We start from the raw sequence: 14,504 nt of genomic DNA, 5'->3' as shown, positions 1-14,504 counted from the left end.
GCTTAGGAACCATGCTTTAAGTCATTTTTTAGAGAGAGAAACTCCCTCTTCTCTCGAGAATTAGGGTAAATATAGGTTAATTTTCTTTTAGATTTAGGTTTTAATTCTTGTTTTAATCTAGTTTCTTTTACTTTTCCTTGTTCTATTGCTTTAATTTTCTTGGTTCTTCTTGTTAATTTCTCACTTGTGCCATTTTTTTTTAGTTTATGAATACTATTGTTAATTTTAATTTTCTTTAATGTAATTTGATGTTTTATGTTCTCTTAGTGCTTGTTTGAGTTATTGTTGTTATTTTCTTGCATTTGGTAGCTTTAGATTTTGTTATTCATGAAATTTATTATGCTTTTATTTTTATGCTCATCAAGTATTTGATAAAATATTTGGATCAGTTTTACAGTAGATGTTTGAGCGTTTTTAGCTTGGAAAGAGAAGTTTGGTAGTTTTGAGTTATTAATACCCAACTTATGTTGGTGATTTAGAGTTGTTAGTTAATCTTGTTTCCAGTGATGCTACTTATGGATTGGGATTAACTAGGTCTACTTGATCTTCTCCCAATATTGGACATAATATAATAGGCTTAACTCTTGGTAATTATTGTGTTATGATTAATGACTAGGATAGAAAACCTTGATTCTCAATCCTTGCCATGAATGCCTCTTTAGTATTTGTTATCTTAGTTGTTTGATTTACTTTCTTATCATTTAGATTATTGTCTTCTTCTCCACAAACCACCCCATGAATTTCATAACTAATAACATGCATACCTCACTGCAATTTCTTTGAGAGACGACCCAAAGTTTAAATACTTTCGGTTTTTATTGGTTTGCATTGTGACAAATAAAATTAAACTTTGGTACGAGTCAATTGTTGGTTTGGAACTATACTTACAACGAAACGACTCTTTTATTGAGAAGAAATTTTGATCCGACGATTTTCCCAACATCATACCTCCACTAATTTGATTTCGAATTTCACTCCACCTTTTCCAAGGCTCATTAAAAAATGGATGACATGTGTTAAAGAGTGTGTGACTACAGTTTCATATTCTGTTATTGTGGATGGACAAATTCATGGTTTATTCAAATCATATAGAGGGTTACGTCAAGGTGACTCTCTATCCTCCTATCTATTTTTGTGTGTGTAGAAGATCTTTCCTATCTACACCACAGAGGAGAATAGAGACTGAAATTTTAGGATTGAGACTTAATCACAAATGTCCTAAGATCAACCTTCTATTCTTTATATATGATTCAATTCTATTTAGCAGAGTCACAGAGGATAATTGCCTAAACCTGTTCGGATTTTGAGAAACTGAGAAAATTAGAGGTCAAGTGGTTAATCTAGATAAGTCATCAATCTTTTTTAGCCATAACATCCCTAATACTACTCATGATCACCTTACTGAAATTCTAATAGTTCCTCATGTTGGAAATCAAAATAAATATCTTGGGCTATCGGTAATTATTCAGAAATAAAAAAGAGACACATTCAACTACATCAAAGACAAAAATTTTCAAAAACTTTAATAATAGAAGAGATCAGTATTGTCTGCAAGTAGAAGAGAAGTCCTAATCAAGGCTGTAGTTACGGCAGTACCTCTGCATACTCTAACTTACTTCAAGTTACCGGAATCGTTGATGGATGAAATAAAAAATAGCAATGCCTAATTTTTGGTGGGAACAAAAAGGTATGGAAAGAATGATGCATTCAATAAGATGAAAACTGTCTTGTAGAACGAAAGACCAGAAAGGCCTCAACTTTAAAGAACTAAAAGTCTTTTAACCTTGCAATGCTAGACAAGCAAGGTTGAAAAATTTTACCTCAACCTAACTCATTGATTAGTAAGGTTTATAAGAGCAAATACTACAGATATTCCATTCTCATGAGAGCAGAGTTAGAAAACAATCCGTCATAGGGTGAAGAAGTATAATTAAATTACGCAAAGTGATAGAAAAAGAGTGTTATGTGAAAAATTGATAGAGATAACACTGTTCGTATTAAAAAAGATTCCTAGATATATAAATTTACAGCAATTCCAAATTCCTATACTAATTATTTTTTAAAATGGGTATCCGATTTAATTCACTTAGATAGACAATGGAATTAAGCTTTGATAAGAAATATTTGTAGCCCAAAAGTAGTTACAACAATTCTGAATATAGAAATCCGTAAAAAAAAAGATACAATCATTTGGCTAAAAGAAAAATCAGATAACTATTTAGTGGCATCTGAATACAAAGTAGTCTTCTATTAATTTTATCTACTATAAACTTGTCTGAACAATACCAAAATAAAAAATATCTAACCAAATTTTTGGAAATTTAAATATCAACTAAAAGTGAAGAATTTTTTATGAATGATTTTTTCATAAAATTTATCTATTAGGTAGAAGCTTCATGCCAGAATTCCATCGGTGTATCCAACTTGTCCTCGATGTGGATTGACTGTAGAATCAGTGTCCCATTGTCTCTGGAAATGTCCCAAAAACATAAAATACTTAAATTATAAAAGTTATTATAAAATATTATCATGCACTCTTCTATCATTTAATAGAATAGTAAAATAATAACGATAATTTTTAAATACCAATCAAATTTTTATTATACCAAAAATTTAACTAATTAATTAATTAAAATTATTTTTTAGTATATTTATTTTTATAAAAACATCATAAAATAGTAAAAATATATTAAGTCAGAAAAAATACAAAATAGTGAAGAGCGAAAAAAACAAACAAAAATATATAGCAATTTATAATGGTAGTTAATTTGTACATAAATCTGTACATTCTGTAACAATTTATGATGATAGTCAATTTACACATAAATTTTTACACTCTATAACAGTTTATTATGTATAAAATTTTGAAACTTTTATACCTTGTATTAATTTATATAAAAAGTTGCAATTGGATATTCATTATTTATTTATATAATTTGTCTTTAAATATCTTAGATTTTATTTTTTTTATCTCTAATATGCATTAAAGTTTACATTTAAAATAATTATAAGACAAATATGAATGATAAAATTTACTGTGTATGTAAATATTAAAATTTGATTATTTAAATATTACGTAAAAATAACTATAAATATTAAAAATACACTAATAAACCTTTTCGTTTAGATTGTCTGCAATATGTTTGCCTTCATTTGGTCAACTTTGCGTCATTATTTAATTTGTTCATCCTTGTTTTCTTGTTATTTTTATTTCTACTTTTTTCTACTAAACTCTCTTTATATTTTCAATTCAAAACTTCACTTCCTTTCACACACGCTTTCTTTTGGTAAAATAAAAAAGGAAAGGATAAATAGATCTCTGACTTTTTTTTCTACAGACATTTTTGTTCCTAACCATTAAAAAATACTTTTAAATCCTTGACGTCCTTAAAAGTTGGACGGATCATTCCCTCCGTCCAAATGCCTCCATCAGACCCAACAAAAAAGTCTGACGTGGCTCCCATAATACTTGTCCCGCGTACACGTGGGTCACGCTTACGCGTCGCATGGCAGACTTCCTTCTCACGCGTCGCCATGAATTCAGCAAATCCTCATTTCTTTATGAATTCTCCACTTTGCAAGCTTTTTTTCCATTTTTTTCAAGCCATTCTTGCCTTCAAAACTTTAAATCACTCAAACAGAGATACCAAGGCATTGAATGGGAGAAAAGTAAATTAAATTTAGCAATTTAATAGCCTAGAAAGCATGTTTCCAATCATTAAGCACACTTAGGAGAAATTCACAAAACTATGCTATTTTAGTAAAATCCACCAAATTCAATGTAATATAAAGCATAAAATTATGGTTCATCAACTTTTTCACACTTAAACATTAGCATGTCCTCATACTAAACTCTTGTAGTTCATCAACTAATATGCAAAATGCGTCTACCTACTTACTTAAAAGTGAATCAATCTCTAAGAACATATATGAACAAGTAGGGCTAAGATAGTATGATGATTTATGAATTCCACTAATTCAAATCTCAAAGTGAAGTATAAATATACTTGCAAGAAGAAAGCTCGTGAAATCAAGGAACAAGGGATTGAGCATCGAACCCTTAGCGGAAGTGTTTGCAATCTAATATCTCTAGTGTTTGAGGGTCGATTCTCTCAATTCTCTACTAATCTTGCTTTCTAAGGCTTGCTCTTCTTCTATCAATCAACACATATTCAATGCATGGATATACATATCAAGAGGTTTTTTCAAGGGTTGTAATGGGTGATGCCAGGGCATCTTGGCCAGTTTCACTGACCTTTTCTTTATTGTTTTAGGGTAGTTTCATGCATTTTCTTAGTAAATAAGAAAATTTTGGATAAAAATATACTTACACCTTGATTCAAGCAAACATTGTGAACTTTACATGGTTTCATGAGAATTATGCAGGAATTTAATGATAAAATGGATAATGCATGATCTCATGCCTTGGAACAGAGCTTTGATGCACTTTATTTGCTTGATTTCAGGACAAAGGAAGCAAGGAAGAGCCACGTTAGTAGCCACGTTAATCTAATTAACATGACCACTAACGTGGAATGGGAATAAGCTTGTAGCATTAATGGAAAAAGTGATCGCCAATAACGCCTTCGAAGCCATCATAGACCACATTAGTTGCCACGTTAATTACATTAACGTGGTGGCTAACGTAGAGGAGAAGGAGAGCTCCAACGTTAGTGGTAAAGTGAATAACAGTAACATTCCAAAAAGGCACATTTAGCCATGTTAAGAGTCACGTTAATCCAATTAACGTGAACTCTAACGTGGGAGGAGAAAGCAATCGCCAACGTTATTGACACTCACCTTTGTCACTAATGTTGGAGATGGCAATCACCACCACGTTAGTGGTCACGTTAATGCAATTAACGTGAGGCACTAATGTGGGAAGGAGGGACGTTTGGAGCGTTAGTGACAAAGGTAAGTGTCACTAACGCTCTCGAAGCTTAAGCATGCCCACGTTAAGGGCCACGTTAGTTACACTAACGTGGATCACTAACGTGGGGAAAAGAGGCAAAGAGAAACGTTATTGGATAAGGTGAATACCAATAACGTTTGCGAAGGACTAAGAGGCAATGTTAGTGGTCACGTTACTGCCACTAACGTTGAAGTTAACTGGTGCATGAATTTGTAAATCACACTTTTCACAACTCGTACCACTAACCAGCAAGTGCACTGGGTCGTCCAAGTAATACCTTACGTGAGTAAGGGTCGAATCCCACGGAGATTATTGGCTTGAAGCAAGCTATGGTTATCTTGTAACTCTTAGTCAGGATAATAATAATTCTCAGTTTTGATTGGTAGTAAATAAAAAGCATGGATTAAATAATACTTGTTATGCAGTAATGGAGAATATGTTGGAGTTTTGGAGATGCTTTGTCTTCTGAATCTCTGCTTTCCCCCTGTCTTCTTCTTCATGCATGCAAGGTTCCTCCTATGGCAAGTTATGTGTTGGTGGATTACCATTGTCAATGGCTACCATCCGTCCTCTCAGTGAAAATGGTTCAGGTGCGCTGTCACCGCACGGCTAATCATCTGTAGGTTGTCACTCATGCTGGAATAGGATCCATTGATCCTTTTGTGTCTGTCACTACGCCCAACTCTTGTGAGTTTGAAGCTCGTCATAGTCATTCAATCCCTGAATCCTACTCGGAATACCACAGACAAGGTTTAGACTTTCCGGATTCTCAAGAATGCTGCCAATGGATTCTAGCTTATACCACGAAGATTCTGATTAAGGAATCCAAGAGATACTCATTCAATCTAAATAGAACGGAGGTGGTTGTCACACACGCGTTCATAGGTTGATAATGGTGATGAGAGTCACAGATCATCACATTCATCATATTGAAGTGCGAATGAGTATCTTAGATAGAAACAAGCGTGTTTGAGTGAAAAACAGAAATAATTGCATTAATTCATCAAGACACAGCAGAGCTCTTCACCCCCAACAATGGAGTTTAGAGACTCATGCCGTCAAAGAGTACCAAGTTCAGATCTTAAAATGTCATGAGATACAAAATAAATCTCTAAAAGTTGTTTAAATACTAAACTAGTAACCTAGGTTTACAGAAAATGAGTAAACTGAGATAGATAGTGCAGAAATCTACTTCTGGGACCCACTTGGTGTGTGCTGGGGCTGAGACTTGAGCTTTTCACGTGCCTGGGATGTTTCTGGAGTTAAACGCCAGGTTGTAACCTGTTTTGGGCGTTTAACTCCGACTTGTAACCTGTTTCTGGCGTTTAACGCCAGAATGGAACATGGAACTGGCGTTAAACGCCCATTTACGTCGTTTATCTTTGAGCAAAGTATGGACTATTATATATTTCTGGAAAGCCCTGGATGTCTACTTTCCAACGCAATTAAGAGCGCGCCAATTGGATATATGTAGCTCCCGAAATTCTATTTCAAGTGCAGAGATATCAGAATCCAACAGCTTTAGCAGTCCTTTTTCAGCCTGAATCAGATTTTTGCTCAGATCCCTCAATTTCAGCTAAATAATACCTGAAATCACAGAAAAACACATAAACTCATAGTAAAGTCTAGAAATATGAATTTTGTATGAAAACTAATTAAAACATACTAAAAAGTAGCTAGAACCTACTAAAAACTACATGAAATTACCCCCAAAAAGCGTATAAAATATCCGCTCATCACAACACCAAACTTAAACTGTTGCTTGTCCTCAAGCAACTAGATAAATAAAATAGGATAAAGAGAAATCAAGAAGCAATAATATCTCAGATTTTTAAGTGAAGCTCAAATTCTAATTATATGAGCGGGACTAGTAGCTTTTTGCTTCCGAACAGTTTTGGCATCTCACTTTATCCTTTGAAATTCAGAATGATTGGCATCCATAGAAACTCATAATTCCGATAATGATATTGGTTCTCCTATTTCAGTATGTTGATTCTTGAACACAGTTATTTATGAGTCTTGGTTGTGACCCTAAGCATTTTGTTTTCCAGTATTACCACCAGATACATAAATGCCACAGACACCTAACTGGGTGAACCTTTTCAAATTGTAACTCAGCTTTGCTAAAGTCCCCCAGTTAGAGGTGTCCAGAGTTCTTAGGCACACTCTTTTGCTTTGGATCACGACTTTAACCACTCAGTCTCAAGCTTTTCACCTGGACCTTCATGAGACAGGCACATGGTTAGGGACAGCTTGATTTAGCCGCTTAGGCCAGGATTTTATTCCTTTTATGCCCTCCTTTCCATTGATGCTCAAAGTCTTGGATCCTTTTTGCCCTTGCCTTTTGGTTTAAAAGGCTATTGGCTTTTTCTACTTTTTTCTCTCTTTTTTTCACTGCTTTTTCTTGCTTCAAGAATCAATTTCATGATTTTTCAGATCATCAATAACATTTCTCTTGTTCATCATTCCTTCAAGAGCCAATAGATTTAACATTCATAAACTCCACCATCAAAATTATGCACTGTTCAGGTATTCATTCAAAAGACAAAAAGTATTGCCACCACATATAAATAATTTGAATTTTTCTTATTAAAAACTCGAAAAAAATATTGCCTCCTTATTCTAAAAATCTGCTATTTTATTCATGTTTGATGATGATGAGAAAAATAAATTATAGCTTAATTGGAGATAAAATCAAAATAGAGATACTAATTACTACTACTCATATATAACTTCTAAGGTAAATTCCTAATAAGAACAATTATCACAGAGTTAAGGCTAAGATTAGGACTCAACAACCTTTATTTTGGGAAGTGGATGCTCCTTTAGTCTGTGGGGTGCTTGGCCCTTCAAGAGATAGCTTCTGACGCTTCAGTTCCTTCAGTTCATGCCCTTGCTCTTCTTGTTCCCCAAGCAGCTTGCAAAGCATGCTATTTTGATTTTTCTATTCTTCCATTAGTTAGTCCATAGCTTCTTGTAACTTGGTAACAGATGCTTCAAGACGCTCCCAGTATTCAATTTGAGGGATTTTCGGGAGGAACTCCTGTGCTTTCCTCTTGATGGGGTCGTCCAGCACTTGTTGTCCTTCCATTGACTTTTTGGTGATTGGTTGCTCAACTAAGATATACTCATTTACTCCCATCTTTACCTCAGCATCTTTACATAGCATAGAGATTAAGCTTGGATAAGCCAATTTGGCATCTTTGGAGTTCTTGTTTGCAATTGTGTAAAGTTCACAAGAAATCAACTGATGAACTTCCACTTCTTTTCCCAACATAATGCAATGGATCATTACTGCTCTTTTGACGGTGACTTCAGAGTGGTTGCTAGTGGGCAGTATAGAATGCCCAATGAAGTCCATCCCGCCTCTGGCGACTGGTTTGAGATCTCCTCTCTTGAGTTGGTTTGGGACACCCTTTGTGTTGTTTGTCTACTTGGTTCCAGGGAGGCATATGACCTCTAGAATTTCGTCCAAGCTCTTATTTGTTCTCATCATTCTCCTATTAAAGGAGTCTGGGTCATCTTGCAGTTGAGGCAGCTTGAAGATCTCTCTTATTTTGTCAGGGTGGAGGTGAACAATCTTCCCTCTGACCAGAGTTCGATAGTCATAGAAGGTGGTTCCAGCTATTCTCTGCCTGTCTGTTTGCCACAGATTAGAGTAGAATTCCTGAACCATGTTTCTTTCCACCTTTGTTTCAGGATTAGCTAGGATTTCCCAGCTTCTGTTTCGAATTTGCTCTTGAATCTCCGGATATTCGTCTTCTTTCAGATCGAATTTAACTTCTGGGATCACTGACCTTAGACCCATTATTTTGTAGTAATGGTCTGAATGTTCTTTGGTTAAGAACTTCTCTTGATTCCAAAGTGGTTTTGGAATATTCTCTTTCTTGCCTCTTAGAGTGGTTTGTTTTCCCTTAGGAGCCATGATCTTAGTGGGTATTGGTTTAGTGATTGATGAGCAGATAATTTATACGCTTTTTGGCATTGTTTTTAGATAGTTTTTAGTAGGATCTAGCTACTTTTAGGGATGTTTTTATTAGTTTTTACGTAAAATTCATATTTCTGGACTTTACTATGAGTTTGTGTGTTTTTCTATGCATTCAGATATTTTCTGGCTAAAATTAAGGGACCTGAGCAAAACTCTGATAAAAGGCTGTCAAAGGACTGCTGATGCTGTTGGATTCTGACATCCCTGCACTCGAAATAGATTTTCTGGAGCTACAAAACTCCAAATGCTGCACTCTGAACAGCGTTGGAAAGTAGACATCCATAGCTTTCCAGCAATATATAATAGTTCATACTTTATTTGAGATTAGATGACGCAAACTGGCGTTCAACGCCAGTTCCATGCTGCATTCTCGAGTCAAATGCCAGAAACACGTCACAAACCAGAGTTGAACGCCAAAAACATGTTACAACGTGGCGTTCAACTCCAAGAGAAGCCTCTGCACGTGTAAAGCTCAAGCTCAGCCCAAGCACACACCAAGTGGGCCTCGGAAGTGGATTTTTGTATAAATTACTTACTTATGTAAACCCTAGTAGCTAGTCTAGTATAAATAGGACATTTTACTATTGTATTAGACATATTTGGATTATTTTTGGATTACCTTATGATCCTTTGTTCTCGTTCAGGGGGGCTGGCCATTCGGCCATGCCTGGACCATCACTTATGTATTTTCAACGGTGGAGTTTCTACACACCATAGATTAAGGGTGTGGAGCTCTGCTGTACCTTGAGTTTTAATGCAATTACTACTATTTTCTATTCAGTTCAGCTTATTCTTGTTCCAAGATATCCGTTGCACTTCAACTTGATGGATGTGATGATCCGTGACACTCATCATCATCCATCCTTATGAATGCGTGATTGACAACCACTTCCGTTCTACCTTAGAACGAGCACATATCTCTTGGATTCCTTAATCAGAATCTTCGTGGTATAAGCTAGAATTGATGGCGGCATTCATGAGAATCCGGAAAGTCTAAACCTTGTCTATGGTATTCCGAGTAGGATTCAGGGATTGAATGACTGTGACGAGCTGCAAACTCGCGATTGTTGGGCGTGATGACAAATGCAAAAGAATTAATGGATTCTATTCCGACCTGATCGAGAACCGACAGATGATTAGCCGTGCTGTGACAGAGCATTTGGACCATTTTCATTGAGAGGATGGGATGTAGCCATTGACAACGGTGATGCCCTACATACAGCTTGCCATGGAAAGGAGTAAGAAGGATTGGATGAAGGCAGTAGGAAAGTAGAGATTTAGAAGGAGCACAGCATCTTCATACGCCTATCTGAAATTCCCACCAATGATCTACATAAGTATCTTTATCTTTATTTTATGTTTTATTTATTATTATTTTTGAAAACCAATATAATCATTTAAATTCGCCTAACTTATATTTACAAGATGACTATAGCTTACTTTATACCAACAATCTCCGTGGGATCGACCCTTATTCACGTAAGGTTTATTACTTGGACGACCCAGTGCACTTGCTGGTTAGTTGTGCGAAGTTGTGAAGAAAGTGCTGAGTTAGTAGATGCGCATACCAAGTTGAATGCCATTGATAGAGATCACAATTTCGTGCACCAAGTTTTTGGCGCCGTTGCTGGAGATTGTTCGAGTTTGGACAACTAACGGTTCATCTTGTTGCTCAGATTAGGTAATTTTCTTTTTGTTTTATTTTCAAAAATCTTTCAAAAATTTATCACATGTTTTCGAAAATTTTTCAAAATTTTTAAGAATAGATTCTAGAGTTTCATGAAGTATGTTGAAGCCTGGCTGGCTGTAAAGCCATGTCTAAATTCTTTTGGACTGAGGCTTCAACTAATCACCACATTGCATGTAATGCCCTGCTGAAGCTTGGCTGGCTATTAAGCCATGTCTAATTCCTGGACCAGAGCTTTAGACTAACATTGCAAGATTCTTGGAATTCTTCTTAAAAATTTTGAATTTCTTATTTTCTTTTTCCTATATGTTTTTCGAAAAAAAAAAGAAAATACAAAAAAAATCATAAAATCATAAAAATCAAAAATATTTTGTGTTGCTTGTTTGAGTCTAGAGTCAATTTTTAAGTTTGGTGTTAATTGCATATTTTTATTTTTCTAAAAATTTTCGAAAATTCATGCATGTGTTCTTCATGATCTTCAAGTTGTTCTTGGTAAGTCTTCTTGTTTGATCTTCATATTTTCTTGATTTGTGTCTTTTGTTGTTTTTCATGTGTATTTTTGCATTCATAGTGTCTAAGCATTGCAAATATCTAAGTTTGGTATCTTGCATGTTTTCTTTTCTTGAAATTTTTTTCAAAAACATGTTCTTGATGTTCATCATGATCTTCAAAGTGTTCTTGGTGTTCATCTTGACATTCATAGTGTTCTTGCATGCATCATGTGTTTTGATTCATAATTTTCATGTTGTGAGTCATTTTTATGTTTTTCTCTCTCATAATTAAAAATTTAAAAATAAAAAAATATCTTTTCCTTATTTATCTCAAAAAGTCAAAATTTCGAAAATTTGAGTTGACTTAGTCAAAAATTTTTAAAATAAGTTGTTTCTTATAAGTCAAGTCAAAATTTTCATTTTTAAAAAATCTTATCTTTTCAAAACTTTTTCAAAAATCAAATCTTCATTTTTTCTTACTATTTTTCGAAAATTTTTAATTTGAATTTTAAAATCTTTTTCTTATCTTTAATTCATGATTTTCAAAGGCTTCACTAACAAGTAATGTGATTGATTCAAAAATTTGAAGTGTTACTTTCTTGTTAAGAAAGGTTCAATCTTTAAATTCTAGAATCACATTTTTTAGTTTCTTGTTAGTCAAGTAATTCATTTTAATTTAAAAAAAATTTATCTTTTTCAACCATATGTTTTTAGTCATATCTTTTTTATCATATCTTTTTAAATCATATCTTTTTCAAAAATTTGATTTTAAAATATCCCTTCTATCTTCTTATCTTCTTATCTTTTTAAAATTGATTTTCAAATCTTTTTCAACTAACTAATTAACTTTTTGTTTGTTTCTTATCTTTTTCAAAACCACCTAACTACTTTTCCCTCTCTAATTTTCGAAAATTCCTCACCCCTTTTTAAAATTCTTTTTAATTAATTAATTATTTTAAATTTTAATTTTAATTTTATTTCCCCCTTTAATTTTCGAAAATCACTAAATTCTTTTTCAAAATTTATTTTCGAAATTCTCTCTCTCATCTTCTTCTATTTATTTATTTATTTAACACTTCTTTTCATCTCAAGAATTCGAACCCCTATCTTCACTCTTGTGTTTGGATTCTTACCATTTCCTTCTTCTACTCTTTTCTTCTTCTACTAACCTAAAGAAATCTCTCTACTGTGGTAAAGAGGATCCCTATTATTATTTTATGTTCCCTTCTTTTTTATATGAGCAAGAGCAAGGACAAGAATATTCTTGTTGAAGCAGATCCTGAACTTGAAAGGATTCTGAAGAGGAAACTAAGAGAAGTTAAATTACAACAATCCAGAGACAACCTTACAGAAATTTTCAAAAAGAAAGAGGAGATGGTAGCCGAAAATAATAATGCAAGGAGGATGCTTGGTGATTATACTACACCTACTTCTAAATTTGATGGAAGAAGCATCTCAATCCCTGCCATTGGAGCAAATAATTTTGAGCTTAAACCTCAACTAGTTGCTCTAATGCAACAGAACTGCAAATTTCATGGACTTCCATCAGAAGATTCCTATAAGTTTTTAATTGAGTTCTTGCAGATCCCTGAGACTATTAAGCCTAATGGAGTAGATCCTGAGGTCTTCAGGCTCATGCTTTTCCCTTTTGCTGTAAGAGACAGAGCTAGAACATGCTTGGACTCACAGCCTAAAGATAGCCTGGACTCATGGGATAAGCTGGTCGCGACCTTCTTGGCTAAGTTCTTTCCTCCTCAAAAGCTGAGCAAGCTTAGAGTGGATATTCAGACTTTCAAACAAAAAGATGGTGAATCCCTCTATGAAGCTTGGGAATGATACAAGCAGATGACCAAAAGGTGTCCTTCTGACATGCTTTCAGAGTGGACTATTCTAGATATATTCTATTATGGTCTATCTGAGTTCTCTAAGATGTCACTGGACCATTCTGTAGGTGGATCCATTCACCTAAAGAAAATGCCTGCCGAAGCTCAAGAACTTATTGACATGGTTGCAAATAACCAGTTCATGTACACTTCTGAGAGGAATTCTGTGAATAATGGGACGCCTCAGAGGAAGGGAGTTCTTGAAATTGACGCTCTGAATGTCATATTGGCTCAGAACAAAATGTTGACTCAGCAAGTCAACATGATTTTTCAATGTCTGAATGGATGGCAAAATGCATCCAACAGTACTAAAGAGGCATCTTCTGAAGAAGAAGCTTATGATCCTGAGAACCTTGCAATGGCAGAGGTAAATTACATGGGTGAACCTTATGGAAACACCTATAATTCATCATGGAAAAATCATCCAAATTTCTCATGGAAGGATCAACAAAAGCCTCAACAAGGCTTTAATAATGGTGGAAGAAATAGGCTCAGTAATAGCAAGCCTTTTCCATTATCTTCTCAGTAACAGACAGAGAATTCTGAACAGAGCCCCTCTAACTTAGCAAACATAGTCTCTGATCTATCTAAGGCCACTTTGAGTTTTATGAGTGAAACAAGGTCCTCCATCAGAAATTTGGAGGCACAAGTGGGCCAGCTGAGTGAGAAAGTCACTGAAACTCCTCTTAGTACTCTCCCAAGCAATACTGAAGAGAATCCAAAAAGAGAGTGCAAGGCCATAGACATAATCAACATGGCCAAACCTAGGGAGGAAGGAGAGGACGTGAATCCCAATGAGGAAGACCTCATGGGACGTCTCTCAAGCAAGAAGGAGCTCCCTATTGAGGACCCAAATGGATCTGAAGGTCATATAGATACCACAGAGATCCCATTAAACCTCCTTCTGCCATTCATGAGCTCTGAAGACTATTCTTCCTCTGAAGAGGATGAAGATGTAACTAGAGAGCAAGTTGCTCAATATCTAGGAGCCATCATGAAGCTGAATGCCAAATTGTTTGGTAATGAGACTTGGGAAGGTGAACCTCCCTTGCTCATTAGTGAACTAGATACATGGGTTCAGCAAACTTTGCCTCAAAAGAGACAAGATCCTCGCAAATTCTTAATACCTTGTACCACAGGCACCATGACCTTTGAGAAGGCTCTGTGTGACCTAAGGTCAGGCATTAATCTTATACCACTCTCTGTAATAGAGAAGCTGGGGATCATTGAGGTACAACCTGCCATATTCTCATTACAAATGGCAGATAAGTCAGTAAGACAGGCTTATGGATTGGTAGAGGACGTGTTAGTAAAGGTTGAAGGCCTTTACATCCCTGCTGATTTCATAATCTTAGACACTAGGAAAGAGGAGGATGAATGCATCATCTTTGGAAGACCTTTCCTAGCCACAGCAAGAGCTGTGATAGATGTTAACAGAGGAGAATTAGTCCTTCAATTGAATGGGGACTACCTTGTGTTTAAGACCCAAGGGTGTTCTTCTGTATACACGGAGAGGAAGCATGAAAAGCTTCTCTCAGTACAG

General features: G+C 35.1%; 1 non-coding gene across 1 annotated transcript; it reads right to left on the bottom strand.

Annotated features, from left to right (window-relative positions):
- Window positions 1-12,845: 12,845 nt before the first annotated feature.
- LOC130951254 (small nucleolar RNA R71) lies at window positions 12,846-12,953 on the bottom strand. The gene has a single exon (XR_009073896.1). It is a non-coding gene; the product is annotated as a small nucleolar RNA R71 (small nucleolar RNA).
- Between the last annotated feature and the right edge of the window lie 1,551 nt (window positions 12,954-14,504).

This window comes from Arachis stenosperma, chromosome 1 (genome assembly GCF_014773155.1).
Source record: "Arachis stenosperma cultivar V10309 chromosome 1, arast.V10309.gnm1.PFL2, whole genome shotgun sequence".
Lineage (NCBI taxonomy): Eukaryota > Viridiplantae > Streptophyta > Magnoliopsida > Fabales > Fabaceae > Arachis > Arachis stenosperma.
The sequence above is the reverse complement of the archived record's forward strand: the minus strand, read 5'-3'. Positions and strand labels throughout refer to the sequence as shown.